Source organism: Herpailurus yagouaroundi, unplaced genomic scaffold (genome assembly GCF_014898765.1).
Source record: "Herpailurus yagouaroundi ecotype Mexico unplaced genomic scaffold, PumYag 246, whole genome shotgun sequence".
Taxonomy (NCBI): domain Eukaryota; kingdom Metazoa; phylum Chordata; class Mammalia; order Carnivora; family Felidae; genus Herpailurus; species Herpailurus yagouaroundi.
Genome location: NW_024412463.1, coordinates 736683 through 755730, shown reverse-complemented (window position 1 = coordinate 755730; position 19048 = coordinate 736683). Strand labels below are relative to the sequence as shown.

Sequence of the window (19048 nt, the reverse complement as noted above, 5' to 3'; positions counted from 1 at the left end):
TGTGGCCACAGTCCACAGATAGAAATAGAACCCCCTGGATGCGCCTGACCTCTGATCGGTCAGGAATGGAGGAAAAATTGCTCAGAAGACTGTTTCCATTTTCGGGGCTGAAAAGCAGCTCCCGGGAGACCCTCAGACGTGGGGATTTTCCAGAAGCTGAGCACTAAAGGGTCTTAGAGATCAACAGCTCCAAGTGGTCCGTTTCACAGATGGGGAGACTGTGGCCTAGTGAGGAGGCAGGACTTGCGCACACGGCAAGGCAGTGGCACACCTGAGCTGGAAGCCAGCCTAGGACACACGCGGATCTTGCCAATGGTCCTTCCCAGGTGAGGACCAGGACCCGGTCGTATTCACTCTTCCCGCTTTGCTGAGAAGCCCTGAAATCCACCCTACGTGGAAAGCAATGCAAGTGTTTCTAAGCACAAATCCCACCTGTTGCCTGCAATGCCCTTGGGAAGGCCACGGACAATTCCCCAAGCGTTAACTCTATTTTGTTGCTAAAGGGGTTAGACACCGCGTGTAGGTAGGCTAACACGTAGCCGGTGGAATGCAAATTGGCCAAACCTCTTTCATTCAGCAGTTCTACTCCTTTAGATAAACCCTTGCACGTGGGGAATGAAATATGTACCTGGATAATCTTTGCAAATTTGAGAACAATCCAAATGTGGCCCAAGAGCGGACTGGTTGAAGGCTCTCTGGGGCATCTGTACAAAGCCTTTGACACATTAATTAAAAAGCTTGGGCAGCTCTGTGCCTACCGATTTGTAACAAACTCTAACAGACGTCGTTAAGTGAAGAAATAAGATCCCGAAGGGTGAGCATAGGGTATGCTACCATTTTTGTGGGGAAGAAAGAATGTAGATAAATATAAATGGTTATGCATGCACAGCACACGGGGAGGGCATGCACACAGGCAAGCACACGTTAGGAAAGCATGCAGCCGCAAGGAACAGAAAATTCCACAAGTGATGGCCTGAACAAACACAACAAGAAGTCTAGAGCTGGGTGGACCGGTGCTGGCACAGCTGCTCAAGGACTGGGGCGTCCTCCTCTTTCCCACTCCACCATTCTGAGCATGAGACTTTGATCTTCATGTCCTCAAATGGCTGCTCTGGCTCCAGGCATCACGTCCACATTCCAGGCAGGAAGAAAAAGGAAAAAGAAAAAGACAAAAGTCTTCTCTTTCAGTTGCCTTGTCTTATGGGGAGGGGAGAGGGGGGTAGAAAGGAATGCCCTGCCTAGGGACTGTCACCTACATTTTATGGCACAGAGCTGGGTCACATGGCTGCTCCTAGTGGCAAGAGAGTCTAGGAACCTGAGTATTTTTAATTTTGACACATTGTCGCCTGAACAAAATCGGGGTTCTCTTAGGCGGAGGATGGATATTGGGTAGGACATCGGGTAGTCCATCACTGGGAGGATCCATAAGAAGATGGGGAGTCGTTGCCTGCGGTGGGGGGGAGGGAAGCTGAATGACAAAGGTTGGGGACAGAAGAGAGACACCCTTTTAACCTTTTTGATTTTTCCAACTGTATGCGCCTTTTCAAAAAAAAAAAAAATAACTTGTGTAAAATTAGTCTTTAAAGAGGCAGCTGGAACATAATAAGCTTTCAATAAAAGCAGCTTTCCGTCTTTGGCCACTTCGCATCAGCTGCGGATGTCCAATCTAAGTTTTGTGGCTTTGGGCCTGTCCCCCCTCTTTCTGTGCTTCCGTCTCCGTGAACAAGATACAGATCGATCTATCCTTTTCGCGGCTGGCAGGAGAATTTCTCCCAGGGGCCCAGTGCTGCTCTGGATGGCTTCTCAAGACCTCCTGAAATGAGTGAGCCCCTCTGGGGTGTGGATGGGTGCGGCCGGTGCTGCCCAGAAAGGGGGTGAGATCGTGCCACAGGTGACAAAGAGAGGAATCGGTTGGTGGAACTAGGGTAATTTGCTCCGGGCGGGCGTCCTTGACAACATGACCCCCCTCGCCTGGCCACCTACCAAATACCCCTCGCCACTGATGGGAATACAGCCGCACAATAATAACAACAGCCAACGTTTACTGAGGGCCAGGCACTGTTCTAAGTGCTTTGATGTACATTCATTCATTTAACCCTGGCAACAGTCACCGGAGGCATCTACTGTTATTCTCCCCATTTTATAGATCTAGAAGCTGAGTCTTTCGTTGCCAGAATGATCGTGGGGGGCTGGGGCTGAAGCAGCAAGGATCTGGAGTCTACAGATCTGTGGGATTTTTCAGAGTTCTGGGCAGGGGCGGTGCGTGTGGGATGGACCTTGGAGAGTGGGAGGAGTTCGGACTGTTAAAGGAAGCCCTGCTCCCAGCTGACAGCCAGTGTCGCCTGCAGACATCAGGGCTGTGGGGCGGTTGGGCGAGGCCACGGATGGGATTGTCTGCCGACCACTTCTCCACACTTTCCTCTCTGCCTCCACCCCCCCCCCCCCCGGGCCGAGCCCCCCGTCGTCTCTCACCTGGCCTGTTGTGGCCTCCTTGCTGGTCTCCCGCCTTGCATCCTGCCCACCTCCTCCCCCCTGTCCGTTCTCCATTTGCAGCCAGAGGGATTCCGTGAACACTTTAGTGAGAACACATCCCTCTTCTGCTTAAAACCTCCTGTGGCTCCTACAGAATAAAATAAGGGTTCCTATGAGACCTTCCATGATCCAGCCCCTGACAATTCTCTCATCCCATCTCCTACCACCTTCCCACTGGCCTATTGCTCCCACCTCAGGGCCTTTGCACTTGCTGCGTCTCCTGGTGCTCTTTCACCGGGTATCTGTGGCTCCCTCTATCTCTTTACTCAGATTTCTGTTCACATGTCCCCTCCACAGAGTGGCCTTCCTAGACCTTGATTCCTCTCCTCCACCATCTAAAGTAGCTCCAAAAATTACACTTTTAGATGTACTCTTGTCTCCTCCTTGTTAACTTCCTGACAAGGCAGGGATTTTCTTCTGTTTGGCTCACTTGACTCAGTAGACACGTCATAAACATATTATCTCTCTGCATATATACAACAGCTTTGTTGAGATGTTACTGGGCGGGGATATATAATTCAACCATCTGAAGTATACAATTCAATGCTTTTTAGTACATAGAGACTTGTGTGCCCATCACCATAATCGACTTTAGATTTTGACCACCCCCAAAAGGAACCCCATACCTATCAGTAATTATTCCCCATTTCCCCACCACCATCCCAGGACTAGGCAACCACTAATCTGTTGTCTGTCTCTTCGATTTGCCTCTTCTGGACATTTCATATAAATGGGTCATGTAATATGCAGCCTTTGATGTCTGGCTCCTTTCACTTTGCATGATGTTTTCAAGGTTCATCCATGTAGCATAGATCGGTACTTTGCTATTTTTTTATAGCTGAATAATAGTCCATTGTATGGATATCACACTTTTGGATTATCCTTCATCATTGACAGATATTTGGATTGTTTCCACTTTTGGTTATTATAAATAATGTTTCTGCAAACATTTGTATACAAGTTTTTGTGTAGACATAGCCTTTTTTCAAAAATTTTTTAATATTTATTTTTGAAAGAGAGAGAGCACGAGTAGGGGAGGGGCAGAGAGAGAGTGGGGGCGGGGGAGACACACACACACACACACACACACACACACACACACACACACAGAATCCGAAGCAGGCTCCAGGCAGCACAGAGCCCGATTCAGGGCTCAAACTTACAAACTGTGAGATCAGGGCCTGAGCCGAAGTTGGACACTTAACTGACTGAGCCACCCAGGTGCCCCTGTTCCTAGTGTTTTTGACTTGTGTTTCCCTGTGCATCAAATGACGTGCTGTGAGGTGAGGGTCCATACCGGGGTCTGCGTGGCCCAGCCCCCTCAGCTGCCCTCTGGGCCACGGCAGGGCTGAAGCCTGGAGCCCGGGTGACCCCCAGGATGTTGTTCAAGGCTGGACAGCCTCCCGGGTCAGGCCAGGCCGGCCCTCCGTGCTGACTCAGGCAGCCCGTGGCCAGCTGGGTGGGAAGAGGCTTGGTGGGCAGCAAGTCCTGACATCCAGGGCGAGTCTTGGCCACTGACCAGCACTTATGGCCAGCTTTTCAGAGCTAAGCTCTAGGAACTGGGACATCGCTGTGGCTCCCTCACCGGCATCACAGGACCCTGCCAGGGCCTTCCCCCCTTCCTTCTGCTCCTCAGCTTTTGTGGGGGCTGCCATACCTCCTTTGTACAGGTGAAGAACGCAAGGCTCAGGGAGCTGATTTCCTGGCCCCAGCACACCAGAGCCCTGTGCTGACTCTGGGGGTCCAAAGTGACTGCGACAAAGTGCCAGCCCAATGGAGCCCACCCTCTAGTGGGAGAGACAGGTGGCACAAAGTAGACAAGCATGTAAGATAATTTCAGGAAGGGGTGAGTGCAATGAAGAAAAACAGAGAAGGAAAGGGGAACTGAGTGACAGGTAGAGGGGCTGCAAATTTAGATGATAGAAACAGTTCTGGTCACTTCTGTGGTGTTTACTGAGTGTTGGGTGCTGTGGAAGCACTTTACATATATTACCAGGTGAGGCAGTCAGAGAGGACCTATCACGCTCCCCCAACACACACATGCTTTGTGGCCCTCGAATTTAAACCAGAAAAACAAGTAGCCTTGCAAATAGGTGCATGACGGTGCTCTGGAAGTGGAAGCAGCAAGTGCAAAGGTCCTGAGGTGGGAATGCCTTTGGTAGATTCTGGGAACACTAGGGAGTCCAGTGTGTTGGCATGGAGTGAGGGAAGGGAGGGTGCAGGAGGTGAAGTCAGCAAAGTCGGGAGGAGGCACAGATCAGGGTGCATGACCTTCCAGGTCGATGTACTGGTAGAACCCAGGTTTTAACATAGGGCTTACAATAGGCCTCAGGACTCAGCCTTAGCACCCAATCAGGGGCCATACTCTTCACTTCTGTCACCCACGCTCTCTACTCCATTTCCAGGACGAAGCATCCCTACGGGTCTGTGGGTCCCTGCCTCAAAGGAAGAAACAGGACCCCCCTTTCCCTTCCCTGCTCTGGTCCAACATCAGCCTTCATTTAAGCCCCGCTCTGCTGCCTCCTGACTGTGTGGCCTTAAGCAAGTGACTTTACCTCTCTAGGCCTCAGTCTCTTCCTCTGTCCAAGGGAGATAATCCTGGGCCCCGCCTCAGAAGGTTGGTGTAAGCATTCAAATAGGCCAGGATATACCAAGTGCTTGAGAAATTTGGGGTTCTATTATTTTGACTGTTCTGCTTCCATTTTATTTTTGCTCCTGGTCTGTGATGTTTGCGATCGGCAGTGGTTCATTTTGTATGGGGCGCTGCCAATTGTGTATCCACAATACAGTCCTGGCTGACGGAAGCTGGGCAGCCCCCCTCCCTTGCCTGAGCCAGCCATAATGGGTGCTCTCTTTCTGATGGAATTTAGGGGCATTATTTGATGTATCTAGCCTAACCAAGTGCCTTGTGAGTTTTCTCAGAAGGTCAAGAAAAGCATTTACCCTTTAGAGGAGAGGAGGGTAGGGAGAGAGAGGGGAGAGGCCCTGATGGTGCACTTGGCAGGGGGAGGTGAGGGACCACGTTACTGGAGACTCTGTCTCCCCTGAGATTTTCGAATAAATCATGCTTCTGACTCCCAGGATCCCAGAACCTTCTGGAAAGGAAGGGAAGTAATTCCTCTGAATACCACTTTGTGTCAAAAGCTTCCACTGATGTTATTTCACTCAATCATCACTGTTATTAATTATTATTATTAGCCTGTTTTGCACAGGATGAAACGGAGACTCCATAAAGCAAGGCTGATGGCCTAAGATCCCATGGTTCGGGGAGGAGGGGGAGGAGGTAGAGAAGGAGAGAAGGAATGGAGGGGAGAGCAGAAAGCAGGAGCATGTGATGAGTTTCCTGGGCCCTGGGGCCCTTGTGCCTTTTCTCCATAAAAGCTTATATTTTATAGCTGCATTGGTATAAAGGTAAATGTATTAATACTACAAATCAAAATATTTTCTGCAGTCTAAAAGTTCATTTTTCCCCTTCTAATTATAAAAGAAATGAAAACATTGGGGAGGGGCCCCAGGTGTCTGTGAGTTCTAGGCTCTGTATCTCCTGTGCCCAATGGAGACTTGGGCCCTGGCAGGGGAGAGGCGGGGAGGGACGATGAGGAGGAGGGAAGAAGGGAGAGGAGCAAGGAGCTGCAAAATGAAAAATTACGGGCAGCGACTTGAACTCCCTCCCTCTGTCCTTAGCCCAAGCCTTTGCTTCCTTGGGGCTGGCTCCCTTGGGAACCCCTCTCGCTGCCCACCAGGCCTCACCCCTCCCTGGAAGCTCCTCCTCTCGAATCTCCAGACATCATTCGCCTGAAGCTTCAGCCTCGCAGATCAGATCTGCCCCCAGGGCCCCGCTTGGAGGCAGCAGACACAGAGAGGGTCCACCACGCCTCCTGCCCCCTCACCCCGCCTGCCCTAGATGCCTTGTCCCACTTCTGATTTATGCCATTGCCTCGGAGGGCCACACCTGGCCAGCGGCCAGCGGCACCGTTCCCTTGTGCTGCCATTAACGCGGCTATTTACCCCCAGTAAAATGACCTTAATTTACACGGCATTATGACTAATACCAGATGATTATGGCCATTAATATTTATGGTTGACACTCTCAGAAGGGGACCTGGGTGCTAATTGGCACTCCTCTCTGTGCGCCTTTTCTCAACGAGGCTTCCAGTTTCTGCTGCCGTGCTGGGTCTCAGCCCCTCCGTTTCGCAGGGAACTATCGCGTGGGGCATTTCCTTATTTCGGACGGATTCTCATGGCATTCCCTTATTTCCTCCTGATTGTGTAAGCAGCCTAGAAACCTACCGATGCGCTGGGGACTCCAGGATGCCACAAAGGCCTGGGTCACGGCTGAGGGGAAGCTGGCTGCCGTGAGCTGCAGGGAGAGTCTGCTTTTGCCCAGAGGAAGTGAAGGGGAGGGCGTCGACGGGGAGTGTGTACGTTTGCCCAGAATCAGAGCCCCGGCTCAGACACCCACGCCTTCCTCTGTCTCTAATCAAACATTTTCTGGTTGTTTTACATAAGATGGAATCTCAAACAGCCCCCTTCCCCCAACGCCCCGTCTCTCGTTTGGTTGAACACGTGGGGGTGTTTGGGGCATCTGCATTTGGGGGCCAGATTGGAGAAGGCAGATCACACTCCTCCCCCTTCTTGCCTTGGATTTTTGGGGTGCCAGGAGCTGATGTTGCCTGAGCTGAGAAGGGAGATGTACTCGTCATCTGTGCATTCAGGTGGAAGGTGTGTTTACCAGTGGCAACGTGTTGCCATGGCCACCGAGGGCTTCCTTCTGAGAGGGGGGGAGAGTGTCCTGCCTGGGGTCCCTTCGTGGCCTTGGCCCCTCACGCTGGACCCATCAGCTGAGGCTGGGTTGCCATCTCAGGATACCCCTGGGACTAGGCAGGCCTGTACATGGGCGAGGGCTAGGGGGGCCCTGGGGTGGAACGGAGCGTTGGTATCCCTACTGAAGGGGCGCCCACCATCCACCTCCAAGAAATGGCTGCCATGCAGAAAAATGGGTGCAGTGTTGCCAAACCTTCTGATTGCCCAAGAGAAGTGGGAAATTTGGATCATAGGCACACTGTCCCAGTTATTTATGTTGTTGGCAAAGAAGGCAAACAATAAAATTTTTTGAACTGAGTGGGTTCATGGGCCAGTCATTTTCGCTGCCATTTTGCAACTGAGCAGAGCATCTCACTGACAAAATCGCCACCCACTCAGCGTGCTTTTGGGGTCATGAGGGAAGGGAATCTAGAGAGACAGCCTTGTAAGGAGATGGGACCCCAAAGAGACTTAGATTTATCAACCAGAAACTGATCGGCCAGATCATGTGTCTCTGAGCAGTCATTCCGGATCTACGAATTGGTGTCGATCCAGGTTTAGGAAAGGGCACATAGATCCTGGCCTGCCTCTGTCCCCAACTTGCTGAGTAGTCTCCTCTCCTCCGGCTTGTCGCCCCATCTGTACAATGATGGGGTCTTGCTGGTGCCGACGGACCGCCCCTCCTCTGCTTGTTCCGGAATGTGTCCACAGCATCCACTCTGTGTGACACCCAGGAGCTTCCTGAGCTGAGGTTTCTCGGTCAAGAGCGGGTCTCCACCATCTGATTTGCTTATTCTTTAACAACAGTATGTTGAACAACTACTATGGCGGGTCCTGAACTGGGAATGGGGATAAACAAGCGGGCGGGACAGGAGACTCCCTGCCCATGTGGACTCACCTCCCACTGGAAGAGGCAGCAAAGACAGAGGAGGTCATCTGCGTTTCTGCTCATCCACATGGCCAGGTGGGAGGCTTGACTCATTACCTGGATCGCTTTAGCCAAAGCTCATCTTTCTAGACCCTGCTGAGCTATTGTACCCTCTAGGAAACCTTTCCCAACCAATTCTCCCACCTGCTTCCACTTGGTGCCCCCGTGACTCAGGATTTGATTCTGATTGGCCCAAGGCAGGGTTTCTCAACCTTGGTGCCATTGACATCTGGAACATTCTGTGTTGTGGGAGCTGTCTTGGGTACTGTAAGATATTTAGCAGCATCCCTGGCCTCTACCTATTAGATACCAATAGCAACCACCCCACACACATACACACATGCATGATAACTATTACAACCCAAAATGTCTCCTAATGTTCCCCGGAGGGAAAAATTACCACTGGATAAGAACTGCTTGTTTGAGACAATCATGGCGACCCCATTCCTTTTACCAGTGATGGTTTACACCTGGATATGTGATGGGTGGCCACCCACCAAGTCTGCCGGGAAGTTTCTGAGAAGGTTGTCCTCTATCTTGGGAAATAATAGGAGAATGAGAGGATCTTTTTCCCCGCTCTTGGGTGTGGTCGTGTCTTCATGTGATGGTTAGAGCAATGGCAGCCACATTGGGTCCATGAGGTGAGCCAGCCTGGGAATGGAACCAGTCCTTAGAGGACAGTAGAGCAGGTGGTAGAGAACTTGGATCCTTGTTTCAGGACTTTTTGAATATGTGGGATGATAAATCTCCTGGTTCCTTCAACCCCTTTTAGCCAACATTTTCTACTTCTTTAAACCAAGCACACTCCTCACTGATAAGTCATAAATCCTCCTTATCCCACATTATCAACTTCCTCAGTCCTCTCCTATTCCGCAAATGAAATTAGGTCCCCCCCTTATTTTCTGAACTTTTCTTCAGTGACATTCATCCCAATGTATGTCAACATTTTGTGTGTCTACTGAGGCTTGTTTTCCTCCACTAGACTGTGAGCTCCATGAGGACAAAGCTTGTATTATCTTTTCTTTTACTGTACCCAGAGACTAACCCAGTGCCGGGCACATAGTAGGCCCTCAATAAATGTTGAATTAATGAAGGAATGAAGTAAATGGGGAAATGGATGGGTGGATGGATAGACGGATGGACAGACGGATGGATGGATGGATGGATGGATGGATGGATGGAGACGTGAAAGGATGTGTGTTTCCAGCTCTGCGTGTGCACTTTGGTGGCCAGCTCTCAGACCTCTAAACTCCAGAGCTGCACCTAAAGCATCAGAAGAAGGGAGAGCCTTTCATTTCATTTAGTGCTGAGAGGAGAGAACACATAAAAATTGCATCATGCAAATGCTTCACAAGGGAGCAACTTTGTCTCCTTCCTTGAACCCCGCATCAGGGTTATTTGAGACGTGGTGACAGAATCCACGGCCCACAGCAGCATGCCAGACATTAGCAGGATAGAGTCTAGAAAAACAGCACAATCAAGCCTAGAATCCGTGGCAGGTGGGGCCCTGGGAAAGATGTTTGGCTTTGTTTAAATGAAATCTGATGAAATGTGGAGCACCATTATATCAGTGGCAGATGGGGATGCTCCGACCGAATGAAGCCTCTACCCGGACGGTGAAGGTCACAGCACGTGTGACCTTGGGCAAGTCATTTCATTACAGTACCCAAGCCAAGAGGCTCTTTCTGAGCCTCTGTTTCGTTGCCTGGATAATGGGGTGATGATGCTGCCTTGCACACAGCAGGGCTGTCTGTCGCATGGCTTCCGTGACCTATCACCAACAGAGCCCCTGGACCCCGGGCAATGCCCAGTCATCATACTGGGTTCCTTTTCTTGACCCTGAGTGGGATATCTGGGAGGGCTGCCTGGAAGAGGTGCACTGCACATGCTCAATTCTCTAGGAATAAGCCCTCAGGCGAGTCCTCGGGGCCTGGGGTCGAAATCCTTCCTGAGACACCCAGGAAGACAGGACGGGACTGCCCATGCCGGGAACATTGTCTCATTTGTGTGTCCCCCCTTCTAAAACTCCCTTGTCATGGAAATGCGTCTCTGGGTCTCCTTAAAAAATAGTTTGGTCGGAACATAATTCACATGGCAATTTAAAATGTATAATTCAGTAGTTTTTACTGCAGTCACAGGGTTGTGCAGCCATCACCACGACCTAATTTGAGGACATCTTGACCACCCCAAAAAGAAGCCCTGTGCCCGTTAACAGTCGCTCCCCAATCCCACGTTCCCTCAACCCCTGGCAACCACCAGCCCACTTCCCGTCTCCGGAGATTTGCCTTTTCTGGACATTTCATATCAATGGAATCATATACTCTGTGGCCTTTTGTGTCTGGCTTCTCTGACTCAGCTTCGTGTTTTCACATCTCGTCCGTGTTGTAGCAGGTGTCAGTACTCCCTCCCTCTTCGTGGCGCAATCCTGTCCCATCGTACGGATAGACCACATTGTGTTCGCTCTTCGTCGGCTGACGGGCACTTGGATTGTTTCCCCTTTCCGGCTATTATGAGCGATGCTGTCGTGAACATTCATGTACAAGGTTTTGTGTGGGTAGACAATTTTGTGTGGCTATCTTGGGTAGCTACCCAGGAGTGGGTCCGAGGGCGACTCTGTTTAGCATTTTGGGAAACTGCTCTCTTAGTCTCCCTCTTCCCCCCGGAGATTGTCTAGTGGAACTCAGAACTCAGACCAGAGCTGTCCTCAGGGATCAGGCTTTCCACCTCATAGCTGGGGGCTCCAGGGTCTCTTCCTCTACTTGGAGATTCAAGGGATGACCAGCTTTACGGGAAGATGCTGTGGATGCAGATCCTGCCCCTGCCACTTCCAGGCTGTGTGATCTCAGGTAGGCGGCCAAACCTCTCTGAACCTGCAAAATGAGGAGAAATGTCATTCCTGGCTGGAAAGACAATCATGGGAATGTGTGAGAGACTTATTCGTAAAGGCTGAGAGCAGCTGCAGAGATGTGATTTATTCTTCCAACATGTGTTTATCAAGCACCTGCCATTTGCCAGGTGTTATGGGGATGGAGTTGTGACCAAGGCAGACAAGGTCCAGGCCCTGTGAGACTGTATAGTCTGATCTCTTCAGTCGCAAGTTGTGGCCAACTGTTCTACAGTCTTGAGCAGCCCGTGCTTCTTTCTCAGGCCTCAGTTTACCATCTGTAAAATGAGTCAGCTGGATCCATCCAGGTACAGGTGGATCTCTGCTTCTCCTCTCAGTAAGACGGGCACGAGTGTACGACACGATACGGACTTTCCAAGCTCCAGGCAGCATCTTCGGGGGACGAGGAGAGTGGACTCGTGCTAGTTGCTCAGAACAGTCAAAGGGCGTCTGTCTAGGAGGGGCACGTGCACGGGGACTTCATGACCACCATCGTCCCCGTGCCGCTCCCGGCCTGATTGGCATGATTCCATTACATCTGCTGGTTCTTTCCCATAACGGAACCCAGCCTGGTGGTCCAGACCTGGCTGCCGGGCCACAGCTGAGAACGGGGCCCCCCAGGAATGCGTGTTCCTCACGAAGAACAAAGATGTAGGCAGCAGCCTAAAATAGACACGGAAAAACAGTGTTTTTTGTTTTCTCTCTAGAAGGATGTCTGAGAGATCCGCCGCAGGGGACCCAGAATGTCCAGATTGAAAACACTGTTATTATAAGACAGCCAGGAGGGAGCCGGGGGGCCGCACGCGGAGGTGGGAGACACAGCCCTCTCACCCCTGTATACGCTCCACACTGGGGTTTGGCCCCAAGAGAACCCTGAGCCAGACTCGATATCAAGGGTGATTCTCATTCCCCCTCCCCATCTTACTGCTGACTCTGATCGTGTCTCTCTTCGTGCTCCAGAATCTTCTGTGGCTCCCCATTATCCTCAGAAATTGAAGTGATTTATCAAGATACTCAAGGCCCTTCAAGGTTCTGGTCCCAAATGACTTTGCTGGCTTCTTCCCACGCCAGACTACTTACTGGCCATCCTTCTGGTTGCCCTACATTCTCACACCTCTGAGCTTTGGTTTACCCAGTGCCTTCACCTGGGATGCCTGGATGAGTCCAGAAACTCAGTTCTTCTGATGGAAGCAAAACGACTGCCATGCTGTCTACTCCTTCCATCCCAAACCAAAGACCCTTAGAGAGCTCCGACTGGAGGCCCAGATTGTAAGCACAGAGTGACAGAGGTGTCTGCGGCCACATAAATGAATGATGAGGGCCAAGTGGGGCCCCTGGCAGACCAGAGTGCTCACGCCTTGTCCAAAGGGGTGACCTCCGCTCAGCCCCAGCCAGTTGCCGTTACAAACGCACGAATGTGCACCTTGATCCTCCGGGTTTTCAAGAGAAGTTGAAAAGTGGGATTTAAAAACGAAATCTCCCACATTCTATAAATGTCAGCGACTAATTCAACTTTTTTAAAACACCATTCAGACAAAACGAAACCTATCTGTGGACCATATTCAATCTGTAAGTCACTAACTTTCCACTTCCCTCTCCTTACCGTAAACAGAGGAAACCAAGTCATAATTTGTGTTATATTGTGTGTATATTTGGCCTTCTCCCTGGGGCCAGATTGGGTGCTTTCTCCTAGGGTGGACTTAATGGTATCTCTCTGAGATTTGTGCAGAGACTTAAAGGGGGTAAGGCAGTCAGGCTGTGGCTATCTGAGGGCAGAATGGTTCAGGCAGGTAGGACAAGTGCAAAAGCCCTGAGGCAGGAAGTGCCTGGTGTGTTCAAGGAACAGCAGCAAAGGTAGTGAGGTAGAGAGGAGTAAGGGGGCGGGGAGAGTGGAAGGAGGTAGAGAGAGAGAACCAAACCCAGCTCTATGTAGGGCCCTTAGGACCCTGAATGTAATTCAGAAGGAACAATTAAGAGGATGGATGGATGGATGGACGGATGGACGGACGGACGGACGGACGGATGGACTCCAAACTGCTTTCACTGGAATATTCATACCAGTGTGGGGGTGGCCGACGGGTCATACGTTCTCAAGTCTTCAGAAGGACCCTGGAAGATGGATCTGTGCTCAACACTCCAAGTTGCCGTCAGTCTTTAGCTGTTGTAATTGTGCTTGGTTAGAAGGCTCAGATGGAGAGGGGTCTTTGTCAGGGTGGGTGTGTATGAGAGAGACAAACCGAGAGAAACCGAGGCAAAAAGAGGTGGCACTCAGCAAAATAACCCTCAGTCAAGTACCCTCATCCCAGCCCGCCAGGGACGCTGGTCCTCCATGGGCTGGCTCTGAGCTCACACGCATGCCTACAAGACCTCCTTCGCACCAGTCCCCACGACCCCCACAGCAGCCCCTGGTGACCCCGCTGCTGATGGCATGTGGCGGGCCTGCTACTGTCCTTGGCCACACTCGGCCGTGAGACTGTTTTCTGCTTCGATTCAGGCGCTGGCATCCCAGCTGCTGGCAAGCGGGGCGGGTGGGTTGCCATGGCAACCCTCAAGCATGGATTCCCAGAGATGCTCCCTGCATCCTCCAAGCCTGCCACTGCTGACTGCTGGGGGAGAGCGTGACTCACCGTTAAATATATCACGGCCGTCCCGAATTGGCTGCTCAGCCCCAGCAGCCGGATGTGGGGACAGGCAGCATCTGGGGGTGTGTGGGGTGAGGAGGCTGAGAGGTACGACCTTCTGTGTATCTTTGGAGCTTTCAGCTCTCATCAGTATCAGCTGGTGCCTTCACCAAACCCCCCCCTCCTCAGGTCTCCTGCCTTTCCCAGTCAGTCTGGGTTTCAGTCCCAGCTCCGTCACTTGCTAACTGTGTGACCTTGAGCAAGAACATTCAGTTCTCTGGGCCTCAGAGTCCTCATCTGTAGAATGGGGTGATGTGAGTGCTGACTGTCAACAAACGCAGAGCGTCTCAGGGGCATCTGGGTAGCTCAGTCGGTTAAGCATCCGACTCTGGATCTCGGTTCAGGGTTTGAGCTCAGAGTCGTGAGTTCCAGCCCCGCGTTGGGCTCTGCACTGGATGTGAAGCCTACTTTAAAAAAAGAAAGAAAAAGAAATGCGGAGGGTCTGAGATTTTACTTTGTTTATAAGCTAACAGGTGAGCCTGCCGGTTTCATAAGTGCTGGCAGAAAACACGAGACTCTTGGGTCAGAGACAAAAGGCTTTATTACTCACAGTCCAGCAGGTGGAATGAGTTCATGTTCACATCAGTTCTCTTTGCCCCTAAGTTCCACGGGAGCATTGCAAAGCACCCCACATAGATCCCACACCACCTGCGTTTGCCACAACTGGGGATCCTAAAGCTTAGGAAATCCCCAGTCTTATAAGGGGGGCTCCTGGCAGTCTTATAAGGGGGGCTCCTCCCAGCCTTTGCCCTGGAGAGAGATGTTCTTTATTATACTGGTTAGGAAATGACTCTGCCCTCTGCCCTCTACCCCAGAGGAAGATACAGTTTTTGTCTTCCAAGGCTGTTTGCTATATGACAATCTTGAGAAGATAGTCCAGGGCAAAGCTCTCTGTGTCTCTTGCTCAGAAAACATGCAGACTTTGAGAGGCCCGTGGAGAATTGTCTCCCAACATCTCTGTGTAGGGCTGGTAAAGAGTCCATACGTATAAAATGCTTTACACAGCCTGGCATAGAATCAGAACTTAGTAAGTGTCAGCCGTTATCATTATGAGTCTCAGCATTTATCCTGCTCGTGGTATAACCTCTTCCTGACTAGTAGGAAGTCAGAGGTCTTCTGCTCTGTGATTTCCCCAGCTAGTGACGAGACAATCACAGTTTCTGTCCCTTCCGAGCAGTACGTAACCACTTATCTCCTAGGTTCCGCGATGCCTTAAAAACCCCCAGCGTTCACCTCCGTCTCCTCCCTCTGACTTCCCTGGCTTCTCGTTTTTAAACCGCTTTATTGAGGACTGATTTATATACCATGAAATTCATTCATTTTAAGGGTATAATTCAGTATATTCTTTAGCAAACCTACAGAATTGTGCAGCCATCGCTATAATCCAATCTCAGAACATTTCCAAACGACACCGTATGCCTACGTGCATTCCCTCCCCGTTCCCACGCCCCAGGCCACCACCGGTCTGTGTTCTGTCTCTGTGGATTCGCCGCTTCTGGGCATTTCGTGGAAATGGAATCCTACGATATGTGGCACTTTGGGTCTGGCTTCTTTCACTCTGCGTCGTGTTTTGGAGACTTGTCCATTACGTAGCACTTGGCAGTGTTTCCTTCCTTTTTTAGTGCTGAGTAGTCTTACATTCGGATGGACCACGGTTTGTATCCAGTCACCTTCGCTTCACTGTCTTTTCCAGCATACTGTTGATGGAAGCTTTTTGGGGCTCTGTCCGTTAGGGAGCAGGCACTGACTGCTAGCCCTCAGATCCCTGCCTTGTGCTTCCTGGGCATTGTCCCGTTGTCATGGTCCTTTTAGGAGTTCTAGCTCACTTAAGAGAGAGGGACAGTTTGGCAGACAGAGTTTTGGAGCCTTTTTGAATCACATGACAAACCCACTTCCATGGAGCCAGGCCAAGCCCCAGAAAAAGAGGCATGCACAGTGATTTTATAGGCTGCCTTCCTCCACCTCTTCCCAGTTTTGTCTCCATGGCAGCCCCACACAATCATTAAAAGAGCAGAAGGAAAGGTTTCTGGTGCTTTCCTATACAGTGGCCTTATTTCCTTTGATATTCCAAATAGGATGGTAACTACCAGGTAATTCCGTGAAAAATATCTAAAATCCTGAATTAAGGGAAATCTGCCTTTGTCACCCTAACCCCCGACCACAGAGCATCTAGGGGTGTGTTTGGTTGACCGAGGATTCTATCTGCAATAGGGAAGAGCCCAAGACTATTCTTAGCTATTCCACCCGATGAGATGAAGTTTTCCGACCTGATTTGCTAGCCTTCCTTCAAACGACCAGACCTCTCTGTTATTATTAAAGTCCTCCATCTGGATTTGGGGGTGCTGCGAGACCCAGGAATTCCTTCTAATTTGGGAAGGTGTTCTGGTTACCTATCGGGGTGTAACATACAGCCACCCCCAAAGTTTAGTGGCTTGGAACAGAATCAGTCACTTATTACGGGTCTGCAGCAGGTGCAGGGCTGTGTGGGGCCGGTTCATTTCTACCCCACACATGGTGTCCGCGGGGGTGGCTTACCTGGGCTCGCCCACATGACATGGGGTTGTTCCTGGCTGGCATCTTCTCTCCACCGAGTAGCTTGAGCTTCCCCACAGCAGGGCGACTGGGTTCCAAGAGTGATCAGACCAAAAAACAGGAAGGGAAAGATGCCAGTTTCTCAAGGTTTGGGTTCCACGTCATTTCTGCCACAGTCCGCTGAATAAGCAATTGCAGAGCCCAAATTCAAGAGGAAGGGGCATAACCCTTGCCTTTTGATAGAGGAGTGGCAGGCAAAGTGGGGCTGATGTTTGAAGACCCACGTGGCTGGAAAGTGATGTCAGTAGGTCGAGAGGTTTGGGAGGAAAATGCTCCACAGCACAGATGGGCCCGTCTCAGAATAAGACATTCCTTACCACTTCATGTTGGCCAAAGTTGGTTTGGGCCAAATTCCATTTTGCCTTATGGGGCAAGCCTGAAGCAAGTCCCCACCCTGTCTGTTCTATGCCCCCAGGGCAGTGCCCCTACCCCCCTCCCACCCCCCCCACCCCCCGAGGGACTGTGTCCTTGAAAATCCAGGCTTTCTTGCCCAGCCTGAGAACTAGAAAGACCCACAGGTGATTTGGTGGGGACAAAGCACCTGTTGCTGCTCTAGGCCCCTAGCACCTGCTTTAATGGAATCCAAAGAAGGCTTCCCAAACACAATTTCCTTCACCTTTCACCAAAGCTTTTAGGAGAAAATGGCCAGAGCTCTCTGGATACCTTCTAGGAACACACAGTGAGTCATAACCCCAGCCCAAACCCAGTGCTGCATGACTGACTGGCTTTGTTGTTTGGACGACCTCGAATTTTTTTTTTTTTTTCAGGCCCTGGTCAGCAGGCCTGTGCTCATCTGCATGGGCTGTCTTAGCAGCAGATTGCCAGGGCCAGGGTCCTTTATGGACCTTTCCTAGGATTCAGGGTGAGAAGACCAGGGTTTGAGTGCTGACTTCTCTTCGTGGCTGTAGGACAGCCCGCAAAGCATTTCACTTCCCTGGGCCTTGGTTTCCTTTTTCTCTCAGGCAGGGATACTATTCAAAGATATCTTGAGGATTGAGTAGACAGTATACCCAAAGCAGTCCACAGTGCCCCCCCCCAATAGCTGCTCAGTTAATGGTAACTATCATGAATGATTATTTTCTGCATAATAATGAGGTTTTTGGAAATGGGAGCCACCCCAAGGGAAGCCAACTTTACATAAGATCTCATTTGCTATTTTCAAAGAAATAATCCCTGGGTCCTCTTTGGTCCCTTGTAAACCACACATTTGGAACTAGATGTCACTGTACACATTTTACCTTGAGCTCCAGAAAGTTCTCATTGCATTTGTTTGACTACCTTGAGAAAACCGAGTGTGTTTTGTCTCCAATCAGAAAAACGTACTCACTGGGTGCTGTCACTGCGGTCTCAGACATGTGGCCAGCAGGTAAACTGCCCAGCCTCAGTGGGAAGGCTCAGTCAGAGCCCAGTGAAGTTCATCTGGAGACCTAGAATTCTCACGTTTGTCCTTCCAACAAATCCTTGTTATCTACTGTATACCAGCCCCTTGCCAGGCCCTGAGGTTCCAGCAGTCAAGAAAAGGACCAAGACCCCACAGTTTATTCCAGAAGGGAGAGAAGAACAATAAACAATAAGATACGATTAAACATATCTATCCAAAGATGTAATATGTCAGAAGTAAGGGTGCAAGTATTAACTGGGGTGGGTGCCGTTTGAAATACAGAGGTCAGGGAAAGCCTTTCTGGGGATGTGACACTTGGGCAGAAACATAAAAGAGGTAAAGAAAGGAGACCAACGTCCACGTGGGTGAGAGATAGCAAGTGCAAAGGCCCTGAGACAGGAGAGTGCTGGGTACGTTTCAGGAGCAGCCCGAAGGCCGGGGTGGCTAGGATGCAGAGAGAGATAGGAGTGGCAAGAGGTGGGGCAGAGGTAAGGAGTGGCCAGGCCACACAGAGCCTTGCGGGCCATTGTTAGGACTTTGGCTTTTGCTCTGAGTGCATTGGAAGACATGGGGGTGTTTTGAACAAAGAAGAATTATGAGATGTGGGTTAGGTTCTCGCAGGACCCCAATACAGGAAAGTGCAAAACGGGGTGTGTTTTTACTGTGGGGGACAGAAGGAAGACAGGAGGTGACTGCATTCCTCCAGGAAGAAAAGGATGGTGACCTGGCCCAGGGGCCGTCCGAGGTGAGAGGTGGGCACGTATCTGTCAGATACCTTCTGGAGGCGGATCTGGCAGAGCTTGCTGAGCCTGTAGATATTCTATGATGCCCTGTTGGTGGCTCCACAGGAGTCCCTCATTACCAGGCTCAGCAGGACAGGTGGCTGGACCCATCTGGCCTCTGTGCACCTGGCGAGAAGGGGCCTCGCACATCCATGCCCTGGGACCCAGGCACCGAGCTAGACCTCCCCTGGTGTCCTCCAGGTAGGGTCTCAGAGAGAGCTCTGGACTGGAAAACCTAACCATGTGTGACATTCCCCAGCTGTGTGACCTTAGACGAGTCCCTTCCCCCTCTGAATCTCAGCTTTCCTGTCTGTACAATGGGAGCTATGAAGCCAGCCCGGCTACCTCCTAGAGGAGTCGTGACAATCCAGTGAGATGCAGGTTGGACATGAGCTTCGGAGGCAGCAAAGGACGACACTCACGAACGGGTCAAAGTCTTAGGTATCCTTAGTAGGGCAGTTTGAG

At 50.9% G+C, this 19048-nt stretch overlaps 1 protein-coding gene across 1 annotated transcript in view; it reads left to right on the top strand.

Annotated features, from left to right (window-relative positions):
• KCNB1 (potassium voltage-gated channel subfamily B member 1) overlaps positions 1–19048 on the top strand; it is a 99662-nt gene that overhangs the window by 35269 nt on the left and 45345 nt on the right. The window lies entirely within an intron of this gene.